Source organism: Mus caroli, unplaced genomic scaffold, assembly GCF_978045245.1.
Source record: "Mus caroli unplaced genomic scaffold, Mus_caroli_1 scaffold_5, whole genome shotgun sequence".
Lineage (NCBI taxonomy): Eukaryota > Metazoa > Chordata > Mammalia > Rodentia > Muridae > Mus > Mus caroli.
This window is the reverse complement of record NW_028227260.1, coordinates 43,416,475-43,429,916: the sequence shown is the minus strand read 5'-3', so window position 1 is coordinate 43,429,916 and position 13,442 is coordinate 43,416,475. Positions and strand designations below refer to the sequence as shown.

General features: G+C 39.0%; 1 pseudogene; it reads left to right on the top strand.

The window, feature by feature from the left end:
- The first annotated feature begins 11,325 nt into the window (after window positions 1–11,325).
- Window positions 11,326–13,157, top strand: LOC110286373 (UPF0547 protein C16orf87 homolog pseudogene; annotated as a pseudogene).
- Window positions 13,158–13,442: the final 285 nt, after the last annotated feature.

Genomic DNA, 13,442 nt, shown 5'->3' with positions numbered 1-13,442 from the left:
GGGGCAAAGTGTCCACACTTTGGTGTTCGTTCTTCTTGAGTTTCATGTGTTTTGCAAATTGTATCTTATATCTTGGGTATTCTAAGTTTCTGGGTTAATATCCACTTATCAGTGAGTACATATCATGTGAGTTCTTTTGTGATTGAGATGATGCCCTCCAGGTTGGTCCATTTGCCTAAAAATTTCATAAATTCATTGTTTTTAATAGCTGAGTAGTACTCCATTGTGTAAATGTACCACATTTTCTGTATTCATTCCTCTGTTGAGGGGTATCTGGGTTCTTTCCAGCTTCTGGCTATTATAAATAAGGCTGCAATGAATATAATGGAGCATGTGTCCTTCTTACCGGTTGGAACAACTTCTGGATATATGCCCAGGAAAGGTATTGCGGGATCCTCTGGTAGTCCTATGTCCATGTTTCTGAGGAACCGCCAGACTGATTTCCATAGTGGTTGTACAAGCTTGCAATCCCACCAACAATGGAGGAGTGTTCCTCTTTCTCCACATCCTTGCTAGCATCTCCTGTCACCTGAAATTTTGATCTTAGCCATTCTGACTGGTGTGAGGTGGAATCTCGGGGCTGTTTTGATTTGCATTTCCCTGATGATTAAGGATGCTGAACATTATTTCAGGTGCTTCTCAGCCATTTGGTATTCCTCAGGTGAGAATTCTTTGTTTAGCTCTGAGCCCCATTTTTTCATGGGGTTATTTGATTTTCTGGAGTCCACCTTCCTGAGTTCTTTATATATATTGGATATTCGTCCCCTTTCTGATTTAGGATAGGTAAAGATCCTTTCCAGACAAGTCCCTTCTGGTCAGCGCCAGCAGAGGGCCACCTTGGGCACAGAGTTGGAGGACATCTCCAAGGTCCCCTAGAGGACTCTCCATGCAATCTTAGGAAAACCAGTGTGTGGAACACAACTTCTGTTCCAATCCAATTGTGCGGGACCTGAGTTGGCATTAGGGAAGCAGAAAACCCAGCCTGACCAGGGTCACAAGTCTCTTCCGGTCAGCTCCAGCACCAGGTCACCTGGGCTCAGAGTCCATGGACACCCCCAAGGTCCCTAGAGGTGATCTTCTGATACAGACCCCATTTCCGGCTCCAGACATCCTGGATCCTTCCCTGCCAGAGGAGAGGTGTCCGCTCTGCCCGGGAGGGTTTGCCAGAGCACCCTGAGGAGCCATCTTGGTTCCCATATCCAGCCAAGACTAGTCTGTGCAGGTGAGAGTGTGGACTACAGAAGCTAACAGCTTCTGTGACAGGCCTAAGGGACACAGCTTCTGGGACAGGTCTGGTTTCAGGCCTTCATCTTCTGCCAGGAGGCAGGTACAAATGCCAGATATCTGTGCACTTTCCCTGTAAGAGAAGAGCTTTCCTACAGAGAGTGCTCTGACCACTGAAACTCAGGGGAGAGCTAGATTCCCACGTCTGCTGATAGAGGCTAACAAAATCATGAGAGGAACAATCTCGAACCAGAGAAAACTATATCAACTAACTCCAGAGATTACCAGATGGCTAAAGGCAAACGTAAAAATCTTACTAACAGAAACCAAGACCACTCACCATCATCAGAACGCAGCATTCCCACCTCGCACACTCCTGGGCACCCCAACACACCCGAAAAGCTAGACGCGGATTTATAAGCATATCTCTTGATGATGGTAGAGGCCATCAAGAAGGAATTTAATAACTCACTTAAAGACATATAGGAGAACACTGCTAAAGAGTTACAAGTCCTTAAAGAAAAACAAAAAAGCACAACAAAACAGGTAGAAGTCCCTAAAGAAAAACAGGAAAACACATCCAAACAGGTGATGGAAATGAACAAAACAATACTAGACCTAAAAAGGGAAGTAGACACAATAAAAAATAACCCAAAGTGAGGCAACCCTGGAGATAGAAACCCTAGGAAAGAAATCTGGAACCATAGCTGGGAGCATCAGCAACAGAATACAAGAGATGAAAGAGAGAATCTCAGGTGCAGAAGATTCCATTGAGGGCATCAGCACAACAATCAAAGAAAATGCAAACTGCAAAAAGATCCTAACCCAAAACATCCAGGAAATCCAGGACACAATGAGAAGACCAGGCCTACAGATAATAGGAGTAGATGAGAATGAAGATTTTCAACTTAAAGGGACAGCAAATATCTTCAACAAAATTATAGAAGAAAACTTCCCAAACCTAAAGAAAGTGATACCCATGAACACACAAGAAGCCTACAGAACTCCAAATAGTCTGGACCAGAAAAGAAATTCCTACCTGCACATAATAATCAGAACAAGAAATGTACTAAATAAAGATAAAATATTAAAAGCAGTAAGGGAAAAAGGTCAAGTAACATATAAAGGCAGGCCTATCAGAATTACACCAGATTTTCACCAGAGACTATGAAACACAGAAGATCCTAGACAGATGTTATACAGACACTAAGAAAACACAAATGCCAGCCCAGGCTACTATACCAAGCCAAACTTTCAATTACCATAAATGGAGAAACCAAAGTATTCTACCACAAAAACAAATTCACACATTATCTTTTCATGAATCCAGCCTTTCCAAGTATAATAACAGAAAAAAAAAATACAAGGACAGAAACCATGCCATAGAAAAAGGAAGAAAGTAATCCTTCAACAAACCTAAAAGAAGAATGCCACAATAATAGAATGCCAAACTCTAACACAAAGATAATAGGAAGCAACAATTACTTTTCCTTAATATCTCTTAATATCAATGTACTCAATTCCCCAATAAGAAGACATAGACTAACAGACTGGCTCCACAAACAGGACCCAACATTTTCCTGCTTACAGGAAACCCATCTCAGGGAAAAAGACAGACACTAAATCAGAATGAAAGGCTAGACAATAATTTCCCAAGCAAATGGTCTGAAGAAGCAAGCTGGAGTAGCCATTCTAATATCTAAAAAAATCGACATCCAACCCAAAGTTATCAAAAAAAAAAAAAAAAAAAAAAAAAACAAGGAAGGACACTTCATTCTAATCAAAGTTAAAATCTTCCAAGAGGAACTCGCAATTCAGAAAATCTATGCTCCAAATGCAAAGGTAGTCACATTTATTAAAGAAACTATAGTACAGCTTAAAGCACACGTTGTACCTCACACAATAATAGTAGGAAATTTCAACAAACCACTTTCATCAATGAACAAATCATGGAAACAGAAACTAAACTGGGACATAATGAAACTAACAGAAGTTATTAAACAAATGGATCTGACAGATATCTACAGAACATTTTATCCTAAAACAAAAGGATATACCTTCTCAGCACCTCATGGTACCTTCTCCAAAATTGACCATATAATTGGTCACAAAACAGGCCTCAAGAGATACAAAAATATTGAAATTGTCCCATGCATTCTTTCAGACAACCATGGACTAAGGCTGAACTTCAATGACAACATAAATAATGGAAAGCCAACATTCATGTGGAAACTAAACAACACTCTTCTCAATGATACATTGGTCAAGGAAGGAATAAAGAAATTAAAGACTTTTTAGAGTTTAATGAAAATGAAACCACAACATACCCAAACTTATGGGACACAATGAAAGCATTTCTAAGAGGAAAACTCATACCTCTGAGTGCCTCCAAAAAGAAACTAGAGAGAGCACACACTAGCAGCATGACAACACACCTAAAAGCTCTAGAAGAAAAGGAAGCAAATTCACCGAAGAGGAGTAGATGGTAGGAAATAATCAAACACAGGAGCGAAATCAACGAAGTGGAAACAAGAACTATTCAAAGAATCAACCAATCAAGGAGCTGGTTCTTTGAGAAAATCAACATGATAGATAAACACTTAGCCAGACACAATGGAGGGCACAGGGACAGCATCCTAATTAACAAAATCAGAAATGAAAAGGGAGACATAATAACAGATCCTGAAGAAATCCAAAACACCATCAGATCCTTCTACAAAAGGCTATACTCAACAAAACTGGAAAACCTGGCCGAAATGGACAAATTTCTAGACAGATACCAGGTACCAAAGTTAAATCAGGATCAAGTTAACAATCTAAACAATTCCATATCCCCTAAAGAAATAGTAGCAGTCATTAATTGTCTCCCAACCAAAAGAAGCACAGGACCAAATGGGTTTAGTGCAGAGTTCTACCAGACCTTCAAAGATCTAATTCCAATTCTTCACAAACTATTCCACAAAATAGAATTAGAAGATACTCTACCCAACTTATTCCATGAAGCCACAATTACTCTGATACCTAAACCACAGAAAGATCTAACAAAGATAGTGAACTTCAGACCAATTTCACTTATGAATATCGATGCAAAATACTCAATGAAGTTCTTGCTAACTGAATCCAAGAACACATTAAAACAATCATCTATCCTGACCAAGTAGGTTTTATTCCAGGTATGCAGGGATGGTTTAATATTCGGAAATTCATCAAAGTAATCCATTATATAAACAAACTCAAAGACAAAAACAGCATGATCATCTCCTTAGACTAGGAGAAAGCATTTAACAAAATCCAACACCCATTCATGATAAAAGTCTTGGAAAGATCAGGAATTCAAGGCCCATACCTAAACATGATAAAAGCAATCTACAGTAAACCAGTAGCCAACATCAAAGTAAATGGTGAGAAGCTGGAAGAAATCCCACTAAAATCAGGGGCTAGAGGAGGCTGCCTGCCCACTTTCTCTATACCTATTCAACATAGTATTTGAAGTTCTAGCCAGAGCAATTAGACAACAAAAGGAGATCAAGGGGATACAAATTGGAACGGAATAAGTCAAAATATCACTTTTTGCAGATTATATGATAATATATATATATTGGGTCATATATATATATGACCCAAAAATTCCACCAGAGAACTTCTAAACCTGATAAACAGCTTCAGTGCAGTAGCTGGATATAAATTTAACTCAAACAAGTCTATCTTCTTTCTGTACACAAAGAATAAACAGGCTGAGAGAGAAACTAGGGAAACAACACCTTTCACAATAGTCACAAATAATATAAAATACTTTGGCATGACTCTAAGGAAGTGAAAGAACTGTATGATAAGAACTTCAAGTATCTGAAGAAAGAAATTAAAGATCTCAGAAGATGGAAAGATCTCCCATGCTCATGGATTGGCAGGATAAATATAGTATAAATGGCTATCTTGCCAAAAGCAATCTACAGATTCAATGCAATCCCCATCAAAATTCCAACTCAATTCTTCAACAAATTAGAAAGGGCAATCTGCAAATTCATCTGGAATAACAAAAAAAAAAAACTAGTATAGCAAAAACTCTCCTCAATGATAAAAGAACCTCTGGTGGAATTACCAAGCCTGACCTAAAGTTTTACTACAGAGCCATTGTGATAATAACTGCATGGTACTGGTATAGCAACAGACAAGAGACTAATGGAATTCAATTGAAGACCCAGAAATGAACCCACACACCTATGGTCACTTGATCTTTGACAAGGAAGCTAAAACCATCCAGTGGAAAAGAGACAGCATTTTCAACAAATGGTGCTGGCAGAACTGACTGTATCATGTAGAAGAATGTGAATTGATCCATTCCTATATCCTTGTATTCCTTGTCAAATCCAAGTGGATCATGGCACTACACATAAAACCAGAGACAGTGAAACTTATAGAGGAGAAAGTGGGGTAAAGCCTCAAAGATATTGGCACAGGAGAAAAATTCCTGAATAGAACAGCAATGCCTTGTGCTGTAAGATCGAGAATAGACAAATGGGGCCTCTTAAAATTGCAAAGCTTCTGTAAGGCAAAAACTTACAGGATTTGAATTTGGTTTTAAGTTTGGTTTTGTCCTGGAATACTTTGGTTTCTCCATCTATGGTATTTGAAAATTTTGCTGGGTATGGCAGCCTGTGCTGGCATTTGTGTTCTCTTAGTATCTGTATAACATTTGTCCAGGATCTTCTGGCTTTCATAGTCCCTGGTGAACAATCTGGTGTAATTCAAATAGGCCTGCCTTTATATGTTACTCGACCTTTTTCCCTTACTGCTTTTAATATTCTATCTTTATTTAGTGCATTTGTTGTTCTGATTATTATGTGCCAGTAGGAATTTCTTTTCTGTCCAATCTATTTGGAGTTCTGTAGGCTTCTTGTATGCTCACGGTTATCACTTTCTTTAGGTTTGGGAAGTTTTCTTCTGTAATTTTGTTGAAGATATTTGCTGGCCCTTTAAGTTGAAAATCTTCATTCTCATCTACTCCTATTATCTGTAGGTTTGGTCTTCTCACTGTGTCCTGGTTTTTCTGGATGTTTTGAGTTAGGATTTTTTTTTTTTGCACTTTGCATTTTCTTTGATTGTTGTGCTGATGTTCTCTATGGAATCTTCTGCACCTGAGATTCTCTCTTCCATCTCTTGTATTCTGTTTCTGATGCTTGCATCTATAGTTACAGATTTATTTCCTATTTTTTTTCTTTCTTAAGAAAAGATAAGTTTATTTTAATATTTTATCCATCCTATTTGTTTAGGGTCATAGTATTTCAGGTTAAATGCCATTAACAGAAAATGTGGGATTTTGAACAATTTTTTTTAAAATACTTTTTATTAGGTATTTTCCTCATTTACATTTGGAGTTGCTTCACTTTGGGTTTTCTTTATTGTGTCTACTTCCCTTTTTAGGTCTAGTATTGTTTTGTTCATTTCCATCACCTGTTTGGATGTGTTTTCCTGTTTTTCTTTAAGTACTTCTACCTGTTTGGTTGTATTTTCCTGTTTTTCTTTAAGGACTTGTATCTCTTTAGCAGTGTTCTCCTGTATTTCTTTAAGTGAGTTATTAAATTCCTTCTTGATGTCTTCTACCATCATCATGAGATATGCTTTTAAATCTGGGTTTAGATTTTTGGGTGTGTTGGGGTGCCCAGGACTGGCTGAGGTGGGAGTGTTGGGTTCTGATGATGGTGTGTGGTCTTGGTTTCTTTTAGTAAGATTCCTATATTTGCCTTTTGCCATCTGGTAATCTCTGGAGTTACTTGTTATAGTTGTCTCTGGTTAGAGTTTGTTCCTCTTGTGATTCTGTTAGCCTCTATCAGCAGACCTGGGAGACTAGCTCTTTCCTGGGTTTCAGTGGTTAGAGCACTTTCTGCACCCAAGCCCTCCTCTTGCAGAGAATGTGCATAGATATCTAGTGTTCAGACCTGCCTCCTGGCAGAAGATGAAGGTCAGAAACAGGGCTTTGTCCCAGAATCTGTGTATCTTCTTTAGTCCACACTCTAACCTGTGCTAGTCTAGGCAGGATCCAGGAACCAAGATGGCTCCCTCCGGTGCTCAGGAAAAACCCTCCTGGGCAGGGCAGACATCCCTTCTCTGGCAGGTAAGGTGCCCAGATGTCTGGAGCCAGAAATGTGGTCTGACTCAGAAGCTCTGTGGCTTCTGTCTGTCCCAGAAGATGTTAGCTTCAGTAGTCCACACTCTCACCTGAGCAGACTAGTCTTGGTGGGATCTGGGAGCCAAGATGGCTCCCCCAGGTGCTGTGGCAAAGCCCTCCTGGGTCGTGTGGATACCTCTCCTCTCTCAGGGAAGGTGCTGGATATCTGGAGCCCAAAATGGTGGTTTGCCTCAGAAGCTCTGTGGCTTCTGCCTGTCCCAGAAGCTATTAGCTTCTATAGTTCACACTCTCACCTGTACAGACTCTTCATCAACTTTCAGGGATTAAATTTGAAATATTTTGCCTCATGCTTTGAACCTCTAATGAGAACAAGTATGTAAAGGATCTAGATAGGTAAGACCTTCGGTAACACAATTTAATACTCTATATCCAGAGAGTTACTAAAAAAAATAAAAAAAAATAAAAAACCTTCTTTGCTTGCAAAAAGAAAAGAAAGAGAGAGAGAGAGAAGAATGAAAGAAAGAAAGAAAGAAAGAAAGAAAGAAAGAAAGAAAGAAAGAAAGAAGAAGAAGGAAGGAAGGAAGGAAGGAAGGAAGGAAGGAAGGAAGGAAGGAAGAAAGAAAGAAAGAAAGAAAGAAAGAAAGAAAGAAAGAAAGAAAGAAAGAAAGAAAGAAAGAAAGAAAGAAAGAAAGAAAGAAAATTCAAAGTTCATCTTCTCAACTTCCCTTAAGGCATCACCCTAACTCCACTAAACTTTTTTTATCTTCTTTTATTTTAGCTGTCAAGTCATACTTAGTTTTTAGTTAACTTCTCCATTAAATATCTAAAAATCAAAGTCTTTTTATAAAAAAAAAAATCTGTCATTTATTTTATTCCTGTACATGATAAACAGGAAAACAAAAAATATGAAAGATTTCCCATATTTAAAAAAGATATCAAATATTATCTATTTATTAGTAATCTTGAAGTTTTTGTTACATATTTCTTTATTTTTCTTTTTTATTATTTTCTTTATTTACATTGCAAATATCCTCTTTCCTGATTTACTGCCCGAAACCCCCCTGTCCCCTCCCATATCCTCCTGCTCACCAAACTGCCCATTCCCATTTCCTGGTCCTGGCATTCCCCTATACTGGCGCATAGAACCTTCACAGGACGAAAGGTCTCTGCTCCCATTGATGACTGGTTAAGCCATTCTCTGTTACATATGCAGATGGAGCCATCAGTCCCACTATGGGTATTCTTTGGTTGATGGTTTAGTTCTTGGGAACTCTTTAGGTACTGGTTAGTTCATGTTGTTTTTTCTCCTATGGGACTGCAAACTCTTTCACCTCCTTGGATACTTTCTGTAGCTCATTCATTGGGGACCCTTTCCTTAGTCCAATGGCTGTGTGCCTACACTTCTGAATTTGTTAGGAACTGGCAGAACCCCTAAGGAGACAGCTATATCAGGCTCCTGTCTGCAAACACTGTTGGCATCAATAATAGTGTATGGGTTTGGTGATTATATATGGGATAGAATCCCCAGGTGGACCATGCTCTGGATAGCCATTTCTATAGTCTCTACTCCACACTTTATCTCTGTAACTCCTTCCATGGATATTTTGTTCCCCTTTCTAATAAGGATCAAAGTACCATACCTTGGTCTTCTTTATTGAGTTTCAAGTGATTTGTGCATTGTACCTTAGGTATTCTGAGCTTCTGGGCTAATATCTACTTACCAGTGAGTGCATAACATGTAGGTTCAACTGGTGACCACCATGTAGAAGAATGCAAATTGATCGATTCTTATCTCCTTGTACAAAGATCAAGTCCAAGTGCATCAAGGACCTCCACATAAAACCAGATGCACTGAAATGTAGAGAGGAGAATGTGGAAAACAGCCTCGAACATATGGGCACAGGGGGAAAACTTACTGAACAGAACACCAATGGCTTGTGCTGTAATATCAAGAATTGACAAATTGGACCTCATAAAAATTACAAAGCTCCTGTAAGGCAAAGGAACTGTCAATAAGACCAAAAGGCATCCAACAGATTGGGAAAAGATCTTTACTAATCCTAAATCCAATAAAGGACTGATATCCAATATATACAAAGAACTCAAGAAGTTAGATTCCAGAGTACCAAATAACCCTATCAAAAATCGGGTACAAAACGAAACAAAGAATTCTCATCTGAGGAATACTGAATGGCTGAGAAGCACATAAAAAAAATGTTCAACATACTTTGTCATCAGGGACATGAAAATCAAAACAACCCTGAGATTCCACTTCACACCAGTCAGAATGGCTAAGATCAAAAATTCAGGTGTCAGCAGATGCTGGCAAGGATGTGGAGAAAGAGGGAACACCCCTCCATTGCTGATGGGATTGCAAGCTTGTACAACCACTCTGGAAATCAGTTTGGTGGTTCCTCAGAAAATTGGAATAGTACTACCTGAGGACCCAGCAATAACACTCCTGGGTATATACCCTGAAGATGTTCCAAAATGTAATAAGGACACATGCTCTACTATGTTCATAGCAGCCTTATTTCTAATAGCCAGAATCTGGAAGGAACCCAGATGTCCCTCAACAGAAGAATGGATACAGAACGTGTGGTACATTTACACTATGGAGTACTACTCAGCTATTAAAAATTATGAATTCATGAAGTTTTTTGGCAAAATGGAGGTATCTGAAGGATATCATCATGTTACATATTTAAATTGATCTGTTACTTTTAGGAAAATCTCTAGATGATGACCATTGTAACTGTTTAGACACATTAAGACTGACTCTATCTACTAACTACTATCCACAGAGCTTGTGACTCTAACTGCATATGTAGCAGAAGATGGCCTAGATGTCAATCATTGGGAAGAAAGGCCCCTTGGTATTGCAAACTATATATGCCCCAGTACAGGGGAACACCAGGGCCAAGAAGTGGGAGTGGGTGGGTAGGGGAGCAGGGCGGGGAGAGGGTATAGGAGACTCTCAGGATAACATTTGAAATGTAAATGAAGAAATATCTAATAAAAATTAAAAAAAAATACTGACTGTATCTAAAACACTGCTTCTAGGCACCTAATGTGACTATGTAGAACTCTAATAATATAGGAATATAATAGTATAGAGAGCACAAGCTTTGCAATTGGTAATGTATCAGACATTTATATGTCTGCATTATTATGTTCTTTTATTTATTTTGACAGGTCCTATTTTCTAAATTTCAAGATGGAGTTTTCGAGGATGACAGAAATTTAATAAGTATTAGGCTCATATGTGCTAACTTCAAATACATCTACCTAGATTCCAAAATTTATATCCTTTCACTTGTAACAGACACACACACACACACACACACACACACACACACACAGAGAGAGAGAGAGAGAGAGAGAGAGAGAGAGATCCTAAACCTGTAAAGATCTGGTAGAATACTATAGCATGTTTTTGAAATAACTACCCATTTCTTGTTAAGAAATATCAGTGAATTAATATAATTATATTCAATTTATATAATGTATTTCTTTATCCCAAGGTCTGTAACTCCCCATTCTGATGGTTGCTTTTTAAGGATAACAAGGACATAATACCTACCACTCATGGTAATTATGCTGTCACTTGAATATTTCGTCCTATCTCTCAAATCAATGCAGTAATAGCTTCCATTTTGTAGGATTCCCTCATGAACAAATCACTTCACATACAACAATCATTACCCTCACAGTATTCATCTGTGGATAAGTCTTCATAAATCTTGCTACACTGTAACTGGTACTACAGAAATTATGTATATTGAGAAATGTTTCAATTCAAATATATAAACACACACACAGAGAAAGCAAAACACAAATATGGATGTTTTTATATTAAAGTCTTACTCTTTCTTCACAATATCATAATGAATTTACTTATCTTCCCTGGGACTGAGAAAGATATCTTGGTCCCCGGTTGAGTTAAGGCTTGAAACCCTGGAAATTCTGAAGGGATGGTAGGCACTTTGCCTGTTCCCAGGCACCAGGAACCTGTCACAAGCTACAGCTCCCCACCAGTCATGTAAGAGCAGCACCCTTAGCTCCTCCACAGGTAGAGGACTAGAGGATATGGCCTGTAGTCATGTAGGCTCAAGAGAGATCTCCATTTTAATGAGATACCTAGAGGCCTGGAGGGCTAAGCCAATAAGCATTCATTCCCAGACATTCCTTTCTGCCAAAGGTATTTAATCTCAGGACCACCCAGAGAAGAGGGGTATGATTTTACTCATCCACTTTCCACCAAGATAATAAATGCCTTAAAACCATGGACTGCCTCTTTTCTTCAGGATCTGCCCTAGGGTGCCATAGAGAAGTCATTCGCCTATAGAGCCATTGTTTAATCTCCCATAGAAGTGCTATCTGTGTTCCCAGCCAGTTTCCACCAAACCCAAGCCCAAGCTTACTGTTGTCACTGCCATCAAGCCAAGGACTCTCCCTGAGGGACTAGTCAGAGCTATCCCCTTTTTTCCCCTGGCCAGGGTTATATCCAGCCCACAGGCCCCCACTCTATTCTCAGCACTTCTGTGGTTCCCATAGGCAACTTGGTGTCCAAGGGCCTGAGAACCAGAAGGCTGTGGCCTCCTCACAGTCCCAGGGTCATCTGAACCAGCTCCAATGGTCCTGCAACTCAGACTACACTTTCCCATCCCCAACCTGGAGCTTCCCTATAGCCCAACGCCTGCCCTGCAACAGTGTGGGGTAAATGGTCAACTTCCAGCATCCCAAATCACTGAGTGGTTGTGTCCTGTGGTGGAGTGGACACAGGACCCACAACCCAACAATCATCAATAACTTTAATCACTTCATCTCTAAATTTATTTCTTCCTTCTTCCATTCCACCTGTTCTATAATTGACTTGTATATTTGAGAGACCCTCATTTATTATCACTCTTTATTGTCAACCATAATAAGTTTATACTTCTTGCTAAATCCTTTAAAGTTATCCTTTAGAGCCAAATCGAATAAGAAAATTATCCCTTTATCAACTATCACTACACATCAAACAAAAGTATATGTGTATCTATAATAATTTGAAATGTATAAGAAAATATAGGTGATATCTTCTCTGCTACCATTATACAGTGACTAAATAGTCACAAAAGAATTATAAAGTCTTGAAAAGAAATGAGATAGCCTGGTAATTTAGATTGCTAGCATCTTAAACATTAAATTTATAATAGGAAAAGTTTTAAAAGACTTTCTTATACAAACTTCAGATAATGAACTAGTAAAGTAATTAAAAATTAGAAATTCTGGGAGTGAGGACGCTGTGTGGAGCAGCAGAGGCAAGGTGCTGCTTCCACCGCTGCTCAGGAGGGGAGCATGTTTGCAAGCCAAGAAAGTGAAGATGGCCACCAAATCGTGCCCTGAGTGTGACCAACAGATTCCTGTTGCGTGTAAATCATGTCCCTGTGGTTACATATTTATTAGCAGAAAACTACTACATGCAAAACATTCAGAGAATTCGCTGCCGTCTACAGAAAACAAGCATGAGGCCAAGAGGAGGCGAACAGAGAGAGAGTTAGGTGAGAGAAGATAAATTCTATGGTAAATAAAGGTTTAGAAAACAAAAAGAGATCTCGAAGTAACAGCCATTCAGATCATATCAGACGAGGGAGAGGAAGACCTAAAAGTTCATCCGCCAAAAAAACACGAGGAAGAGAGAGAAAAACAGGAAAAGGAAATCGACATCTATGCTAACCTCTCTGATGAGAAAGCTTTCGTGTTTTCAGTTGCCTTGGCAGAAATAAATAGAAAAAATATCAATCAAAGACTTATTCTCTGATATTTGTCTTCAAACTCTGTTGGTTGCTACTTTCTTCAGGATTGCATCAGCAAATCCTCAGACAGTCGTGGACTCTGAGGAGCACTCAGACTGTGTGGATGAGGGCCTTTGATTGCTTTCTCTGTTTTCTAGTCTGCTGCCACGCTTTGGGAGCAAAGCTGTCGGTTAGACTTTGCTGGGATTTCCTTGTTTTCCAAGGATCATTATCATTATTTTGTGTTGGGATATTACTAAATGTATTTACAAAAACAAACAAACAAAATGACCAGAAAAGCCCCGGAACCT